This window comes from Pygocentrus nattereri, chromosome 4 (assembly GCF_015220715.1).
Source record: "Pygocentrus nattereri isolate fPygNat1 chromosome 4, fPygNat1.pri, whole genome shotgun sequence".
Classification (NCBI taxonomy): Eukaryota; Metazoa; Chordata; class Actinopteri; order Characiformes; family Serrasalmidae; genus Pygocentrus; species Pygocentrus nattereri.
Window position 1 is genome coordinate 38,947,139 of NC_051214.1, and position 9,797 is coordinate 38,956,935.

Here is a 9,797-nt window from a genome sequence, read left to right on the forward strand (position 1 = left end):
ATGGTCCAGCCCCTCCCGACTTGATGGCAATGGTGAAATCTCAAACTGTACCACGAGCCCTTCGAGGACAGCTCGGCTTGACCGTCCAGATTGTTGTCGAGAATGTTCTCTGTACTGGGACCCAAGTGGTGCAATGAACTCCCACTGGCTGTCTGAACAGCAGAGTCTCTTGCTGTCTTCAAACGCAGACTGAAGACTCACCTCTTTACACAGCACTTAAATGAGCACTGAATTAAGTATTGTTTGCAATATTTTGTGCTGCACTTATATTTCATATTTTATTGTATTGCACTGTGTATTGTAGTTTACTTTATTGTTGAATGCACTGTGAATTGTAGTTTACAGTATTGTATTGTATTGTATTGTATTGCATGGCAGAGTTCTGTGCTCAACTCTGTTCCTTTTTCTCTCTGTATCTCCAGTGACTTTTGTTTCTAGCAGTACCTGACCTCAGGACTGTCTTTTTCTCTAACCTATTGGTAACTAGCAAAGATACTTTCTCTAGATAGACAAAGCTCTTCTTGTAAGTCGGTCTGGATAAGAGCGTCTGCTAAATGCTGTAAATGTAATAGAGTGGACACTGTTTAAAACTCCAGCAGCACTGGTGTGTCTGATCCACTCATGCCAGCACAACACACACTAACACACCACCAAACCATGTCAGTGTTACTGCAGTGCTGAGAATGAGCCACCACCCAAATAGTACCTGCTATCCATGGGGGTCCTGAGCACTGAAGAACAGGGTAAAAGGGGGCTAACAAAGTATCAGAGAAACAGTTGGACTACAGTCTGTAACTGTAGAACTACAAAGTGCACCTATAGAGTAAGTGGAGCTGATAAAATGGACAATGAGTGTAGAAACAAGGAGGTGGTCATAATGTTATGCCTGATCGGTGTATCTTGCTGAAATGTTTAAATTGGAGCAGTTTTATTTCAACAGTTGATAACACTTCGCACAAATTTCTCTGGTTTGTGTTCAGTTATTTTGTTAGGAAAACCTGGAATGATTGACTTTGCCTTTAGTCTTAGTTTTTGTTGGATATCACGCCTTTGGATGTGTAAGTTTGATTGTTGGTTACACTTTTTGCTGATATTTTTGTATTTAGCAGCTTTTCAATTGTGTGTTTCTTTTTGGCACAGGATTAATTGCAGTGTCTTGTTCACACTGACATTTGGGCTTGTTAGGTGTGTCAGATGGAGATTCACAAACATTCTGACAATCACGCTTTGAAAGTATGTAAAAAGTAGCCACTACTCTTTCTGGAAAAGTAGCTAAATTGTAGCTAGCTACAAATTTTGGGGAAGTAGCTAACTACTATTTTTTCAGTAGCTATCCCAACCCTGACTTAAAGGTAAATAGTATATGTTTGAATTAATGTTGTCTTAATTACACCACAAAGATTAAATTCATTCATTCATCCATTTTTTTTTCTTCTTTCTACCAAAATGACATATTTTGGTGCATTTGAGTCAACACACACACACACACACACACTATATATATATATATATATATGTATGTATAGAACAAAACATCATACTTCATTTACACTGACCTGCTACATATACTGACTAGGACAGGTCACAGTAGCTGGTTGACGGGAACTTAAACTAATGGTTACTACCTAAAACTGACCTCTACAGTAGACAAGATATTTAGCACTGACCTTTATACTTAACCTGCAATGCTTTTTTGAACAAGAAACCCTTGTTAGTCCCACAACGGGGAAATTCCACCTCCACATTTAACCCATCCGTGAAGTGAACCATCACATACACACTAGCGAGCACACACACACTAGGGGGCAGTGAGCACACTTGCCCGGAGCAGTGGGCAGCCCAATCCGCAGCGCCCGGGGAGCAGTTGGGGGTTAGGTGTCTTGCTCAAGGACACCTCAGTCATTGTTGGCTGTTAGCTCTGGGGATCGAACCGGCGACCTTCCGGTCACGAGGCTGGATCCCTAACATCCAGCCCATGACTGCCTCATAAATATTATTTAAAAAAAAAATAATGTTATAAAAATGTTGGAAATAGCTTTACGTTCAACTTTCTGATAATGTAAACACTCTGTTACTCTGAAATATTATATTTCACAATAACTTATGAGTAAATTATTTGTGTTCCTTAAAAACATTGCTTCTGTTATGTTTTGCCCGATAGAACATTATAATTCGATTAGATGATTAGATATGTTCTATCTGCATTTTATCCACTTCCAAAAGCAAATTTACAAATTTGCTAGGATTTTGATATTGTACACTTAGAATACTTTTAGGGTGTCTCTCATTTTCATGTATGACACAGACTTGTTCCACGTCTCAGTTTTGCTATTTGGAATGGAAAGTCTTTGAAGCTTGATATCACAAAACTGCTCAGAACACAGGCAGAACCTTATTATTCCAAGGGGATGAATTTATTTACATCTTTGAAGACACGCCCTTCACCAATTTTGAGTTCTTGCAACTATGCTTCCAAATATCTCATTCAACTGCCATTACAAAATATTCTTCTGCACATTTTGTACAGTTATATATTTCCACCAGCAACGTCTCCAAATACACAAACTTACTCAGCGCAGCTTTAAGTAATTATCTGTGTTACTGCGATGATCCTGATATCGTGCCTTTTGTCATATGTAGCACTACTGTTTTGCTGGTGCATTTTTTTGTGTATAACTAATTCACAAACCTCAGAAAAGGTCAACATTATGATATATATATCATGTACAGTGAAAACTAAGTAATGTGATGTTACATATGTTGGCTGTGCTCTAAATTCTCTTTAAGGTTAACTCAGTCCTTTTGTGTTTTCACAAAGTCTGATGCAGTTAGATCAGTGGCTTATTTGCCTTACATTGAATAATGTCATATTTTGCGAATAATGGCACATATTGTGTAATATTGCCGTGCATGTATAAAATGATGAAAGGGTGTAGCTGCTGAATGAGAATGCTGTCCCTGCTGAGATATAATACTCACTCTGATGTGTACAGGTGGTTTGAAGCCAGCTGCTACTGACTATTTCACAATGGCAGGTCCTTAAAATTGCTTTGAAATATGAAATTACTGACATTTGAAAGTAGTATTTTGGAGTCATTATTGTTTTTTTTTTTTTTTCCGCTTAGAACAGTGATTACATGTTTGTTTGGGGGGCAAATATGAAAAGCTTATCAAATAAATGGCAGCCAAATTACATCAAGGCTACAAGAAAAATGTTGATTAAATGATTGTCTTCTGCATGCCTGTGCATACAGAGCTACTGTACATGCCTACAGTATAACTGTGCTGATGTATCATATCAAGTTATTTATATCAAAGTTAGCTTCATATAATGTAATTTCTGTTGAAGGCCAGACTGATTTGATAAACCACTGTACTGGCCTTGAGTCATCTCACACAATTTCACTGCGTCAGTATGCTGTCAGTCAAACCTTGGCTCTTGACCCCAGGACAAAAAAAAAAAAAAACAGGTCAAATACAAACATCATCATAGATGTGCAGCTCAGGATGCAGCAGAATGTAAATGTGTCTTCACTGCCATTCATCTTTAGCACTGCTGGAGTAAACAGACTTTGATGCACTGAAGGACATTATTCATGTGTAAATCACATGGTAGGCATGAACCAATATGCAGTAATAAGGTATACCACAATATTCTACACACATGGTATTGTTATCATGGACAGTTTGAAATACCCTCACAGCACTGTAGTCACAAGAGATTTTGAGCTATGCGTAGCAGCTCTATTTTCACAAGCTCACACTACACTCTTGCACTCTGTTCACTTGCTCTGTACAGGATCTCATGAATGCATATGGGTCATTCTAGGCAAACAGAGTACGCATGTTAATACATAATTCAAGTGTAGTCTGTTATAGTGAGCAACATCAGTAAAGTTATAACACCACTGACCGTAACATGAGTAAAGTCTAAATTACAGTTCCACGCTGTATAATACAACTATTGAATTCATGTTGTTTTATTTCAATTTTGAAAGGACTTCATGTTTCTTGAGTTACACCACTGACACATATTTTAACAATGTTTTCAGAAATGTGAAAAATAATTTTACTAACCAGACAGTCTCTCTTCCTTTGACATATCTATACAAGATTTGTGATCAAAAAAACATGATATTTAAAAAATTAGAGCTATTTTTTAACTTAGGGTAGACAATATTTTTAATACATGTTTACAATTTGAACTAGAAAACAAACATAAAAATGATTTCACATAACAGGAATACTTTAGCTGTTCTTCATGACTAAAAATCACTTAAATAAAAATAGGAAAGTATAGTTACTTTTTGTTGGTTAGTAATATAACAAGGAATACACAGTTTGTAGTTATAAATTAAGTGTATATAAGGTAAAAAGCCTGAAACCAAACTGCATAAGAATATGCCTTTGTTTAGTACATTGCTCAGCACACAGCTAACGGGATAACAGACTAAGAGGCCCCTCCAATGCTATTCATATTTAGGCTTTAACCTGAAACATTTGACATTTTTTGCTCTAAAACTGCACAAACAGCATAAAATACAACTAATTAAGAACCACCATAAGAAGCAGTGGTGTGCACACTTTGGTGAGGGCAGGGGCTGAGGTGTTTTAAAAGGGGTTTCTGAGGAGACACCTGTATTATTAACATATTATTAGTATTATTTTTCCAGTATATAAAAATACCAATAATTTTTTCTTTTTGCATGGAGCAAGAACATTTGAATCTTTATAATTATCCTATTTAATATGGTGACAATGTAGTGTAAGGCGATTCAAAAAGATTAATCTGATTTCAAAGCACCATATTTTTACAACTGTGAGACGACTAGGAACCAATCACATACCAATTGAAAGAGGGAGTCATAGAGTTTTTGACTGGCTCCCTTCACTCTGTAAGGATGCGACCCCTGAGCAGAAAGTGTTTCGCATTCTCCACTTCATTAAGAGTGAATCCGTCATAACTAAGCAACGTGATTTTCGTGGGCAGTGAACCTGCAACAGCTCAGAGCGTTCATCATTGGTTCCACAACACTGGATGATCTCTGAAATCGCACTGAAAGAGCCATGAGTACAGTGACACCTGACATGCTCAATTGAGTATGAGATGAATTTGACTATTGCATTGATGTTGTCCATACAGCTGGAGGAGCTCATATTGAGCACTTAAACTTTATGCTCACTTAAACCATTTACAATTTACTGCATTGTTCTGTAAAGATTTACAAGTAAAATGAATCATTTTAAAATTGGATGAATCTTTTTGAAACACCCTCTATTATTCAAGCTATTTATTCAACCATTATTTTACAGTTTTTTTGTGTGTGTGTGTGTGTGTGTGTGTTTGATCAACTTTTTATTGCACTTTTCATCATGTTTTACAACAAGGTAAGCGGGAGGGGAAGGCAGGATGGTGACATACATTTTAGGAACACACATCAAAAATAAAGCATTACTTTACTGTTTAATTCTTTTTCTTACTCCAAAAGCCAACCAGTAAGTAAACACTGTTATGATTAGTAAGCCAGCCAGCAAAGCTTTGGCCAAACTAACTAACTTAAAGGGTCTAAAACCAATGTAAAACCAATTTTTTTTCGTCTGTTTGGTGTAGTTTGTAAGCAATGTTACAAAACATATATCACCAAAGCCAACATATTCACATATAGAGAGTCTAATGTGTCTAGATTTTTAATATATTTTTCTATTTAAGTACTACAAGGGGGCTATGCACTTATGGTTTTTACTTGCCGTCACAACTTTGTTAATGTGATGTGACAAAAAACATGATTTGATTTAATTGATTAGCCCCACCCACTCACACTGAAGGTGTTTTCAGTCCAGGCACAATATAGGTCGACCAGTCAGAACAGAGATCATTTACATACACCAGCCGTAAAGGCACAGTAACAAACACACGCATGTGCACACACACACACACACACACACACACACACACACACACATCATCCAAACCGCTTATCCTTCTGGGTAGTAACAAATACAGCCTGTTTTAATTCTAAGGCCTAAAGAGAGGTTGGATATGATCATGAGCAAATGAATTATGACTGTTTTTGGTACACGAATCCACACATATCATCAGTAGACCTTAAAGCACATCATCTTGATATTAGTATCAAAGATGTTTCATTTTGACATCTCTTTATTGCATAGGAAATGACAAGTCTTACAAGTTGTGAAATTTAAGCTTACAGTACTTTAGATTTGGAAGCAGGACAGTTGGGCTGGCACTGTGTTATAATGTAAATGAGTGATATAGAAAAAAACTAGGTGTGAGAAACAGCAACACAGTGCAATTTATGAATGCAGCAGAACTATGCCTGCCCTTCAGGGATAGTTTTACGTTTTACACAGGTTTTGCACAGTGGCATATTAAGCATTTTGAGCCCCCAGAAAGTGCACTAGCAATTTTGAGAGAAAGAGGCGAGGGTTTAAGCGTAATGATAATTTGCAGATATAATGAGTCCATATTCAAACTGTTACATTCTTAATCTGTCCTTGAGTCCACAAGCCAAAGGTACAGGACATAATCATTGCCTGTCTTTTTTGTTCTTATTCTTGTTGCAGCATTTCAAGAAGACAAGAACACATGAGGACATATGAAGACAATAATATTCTGCCTCTCCTACTCCACCTTTGTGTGATTCTGAGCAGCTCAGCAAGATCCACCTTAGGTTTTAAACTTTTCAACCAATCTGTCTTATCATACAGCATCTTCCCATCATGCCAGCATTGCATCTAGAGATGTTTCTGATGTTTAAAACAGTTAGGTGGGAAATCTCAGCTTCAGCTGCTGAATAATTTAGAAAGAGCCTGTCGATAGCCCTCCTCTATCTCTTCCTCGGCGAGAGACGCTCGAGCAGGAGAGTGGCAAGACATGCTTTCATTGCTCATTGATTATGGCACTTCGTTAGCGGCGCTGAGGGGCAACCAAATTCCCTCGGCTTTGTCTTAGTCAGTTAAGCTTTACGAAGCAATGCCCTGCAGAATTCTAATGGGAGAAAGCCTGAATTGTCCTAACAGGCTTAATGTCTAGAGGAAAAAGGCTAATGGAAATCTTTTATGGAGCGTTCTTCTATCACCCTGAGAGCAAATCCCACAGGCTGGAAGTTGGTGGGGGTAACATATGAGGCAAAAACATAAACAAAATTTTTAGGTTCTTTGATCAGGATGGACTCCAGGGGTCTTGGTGCTTACATATTTACTGAGGGGTATAATCGTAACCTCTGGTCATGTAGCCTGACCTTAAGATGCATCTCAAATCCTCAGGTTGATGGTGAAGACCAGAGAGATGTTTGAGAGGAAGTTTTGCTTCTGCCAACTTTCTGATGATACGTTATCACTGGATAACAAGAAATAAGGTAGACTCTCTCTATCTCTGTCCTTCCCTCTCTCTCTCTCTCTCTCTAGACTGACGCACAAACAGCAGACTGTCGTGATCTTCATGTCCTACAAGACAAATTGTTAATTGATTTCAAATGCATCTGCAGTTCACACCGGATTGAAGAACATATATTTGTAATTGTGTGCCTGCAGCCTATAAAGGAACATTAAGGTATTGCAAATATGTTAAGAGCAGGTTTTCTCCAAGCACAGCGAGCCAGCCCACACAAATAATGTGACAGACTGTTTGACTCCTTACTGCAATTCCTGAAAGATTCACTTGACCTATAGCCTTTCAGAACACAAACTGGCTTGCTAGGAGGATCTTTGTGAATAATCCTGCGGGTGTTTTGACAGTGTAAATAAATTTAGAAAGGCTACAGTGTGGGTGTGGTGTGGATTACTGTCTGGGGTTCAGGGGAGTTACATACAGTATATTGACTGTATACCGTATGCTACATACCCTACATATGCAGATTATTATGTATATCTTGCATGATAAGATATATAGTGTGCTATATATAACATATATTGTGTACATTGTACACTATGTACTGTATACTCCATGTAATGTACTATATACACCCTATATATGGATTATATGCTTTACTATACAGTATCTCTCTCTCGCTATATATAGATAGATAGATAGATAGATAGATAGATAGATAGATAGATACATAGAAAGATAGGTACAGTACATATATATCTATAGTGTATAAGAGTACAGAGAGTACAGTGGGACACATACTCTACTCTATATACTATATATACTACATATAGGGGTATAGGATGTAAGGTATACAATACACAGGCAGTTTAAGCAAACGTCTTCATACATCTGTTATCTTGCTGCCCACTTTGTTTTCAGTGTATTTGTAGCCCAGGTTTGCCAACATACACTAAGCACCAGCTTCTTTCACTGTATACATTTCAGCACGCAAACCGAAGCAGTGATTAGACTACAGTGAACCAACAGATGCCGAGAGCGAAAAGCCCAAAGTAAGAGTGCCTTACCTTACCTCTGGACTCTGATAATCCCAGCGTGCCGGACTGACGGGATGCAGGAATCCGCCAAATTCACTGACCATTGCTGCTTGGTGGAAAACAGTCATCTCCTTCCCAGTAAAACGTCAGGAACGACACCGAGTCCCGTAATGCATGAATAAGGATGTGGCTTTCTGCAGTGAGTTACAGGCGCCTCTGCTGTCTGTCACGGATTTCACCCATATCCAGGAGTTGATTTAATAGCCCACAGTCAGATATAAGGCTGCCAAACCAGACCTGCGCATCGGAGCTCTGTGACAGCTCGTCCTTCTCCGCGCACTTTGGGCTAGTTTTCAGTCAGAGGGAAAAGGCGCAGGTACAGAAAAATAATAAAACAGAAGAGCTGAAGTGTAGCTCAACTAAGGCGATCCAGTCCACGGGCTCGGGAGCTGCCCTCCTCTTCACGTGTGAGCCATTTTCAATAACTTTCTTAGCCTGGCTTTCTTGCTGCTGGTCTAGTTTCCCCGATTCAGGCGAAAGTCGAGCCCCTCGTTTTTCCCACACCTGTATTCAGGAAAGCCACGCCCCCTGTATTAGGATTGGCTGATGCTCACAAACAGTCCGCCTGCATGTATGTGTGTGTAGGGACTACCAGCCAGTCCTAGAGCAGGAGGCGGGACGCTCATATAGGCAGTCCTCGAGCGAGAGGGGTAGCGTGTATGTTCAGCGTGCCGGAAAACGGGTGGGAAAGGAATTAGCGCTACTAACAGCATCCAGCAAGTGTGTCATGATGTCGGTTAATTCGCAGACTTACAGAATAATATTTGTTATTACCTGAAAGTAATCTGTTACGTTAGGCTACTTTGATAAAAAATCTTTTTGACTTGTTTAATAGATACTATCTATCTATCTATCTATCTATCTATCTATCTATCTATCTATCTATCTATCTATCTATCTATCTATCTATCTATCTATCTATCTATCTATTAATCAAGTTGTAAAGATTAAAATGTTTCAAATGTACTTATCGTTTTCTCCTGCTGGCAGCAGCATGTTAAAATTTTGACATAGTACATCAAAAAAGGACTTTTATTGATTCATTTTTGACTTAGAATCTTAAAGTAATCATTTACTATGTTCAAAGAATTACTTTTCTAATTTTATGAAAGTAAGTTATGGTCGTTTTTATTACATTTTTGGAAATTTTTATTTATTTCTTATTTAAATAGTAATTTTGGCACAGCATTGAGTTGAGCTTGAGATATAAAGTCAATTTTTTTTTAAATAAGTAATTGTTGTAATATAGTACTGCCAGTGGAAGGAGAAAAACATTGGTGTTTCCATATATTCTACATAATTTACTTGCCCTGATAAAGATCATTTTTGTTATACCTTTTTTGATGCTG

At 38.0% G+C, this 9,797-nt stretch overlaps 1 protein-coding gene across 2 annotated transcripts in view; it reads right to left on the reverse strand.

The window, feature by feature from the left end:
- Positions 1-8,911, reverse strand: part of syndig1l (synapse differentiation inducing 1-like) — a 45,362-nt gene extending 36,451 nt beyond the window's left edge. The window contains exon 1 of one of the 2 annotated variants that reach the window (XM_017692487.2): positions 8,424-8,911. The gene's annotated coding sequence lies outside the window, so the exon portion shown is untranslated. Of the gene's footprint in view, positions 1-8,418 lie in introns of both variants that reach the window. The other variant, XM_017692486.2, reaches the window with a different exon arrangement.
- Positions 8,912-9,797: the final 886 nt, after the last annotated feature.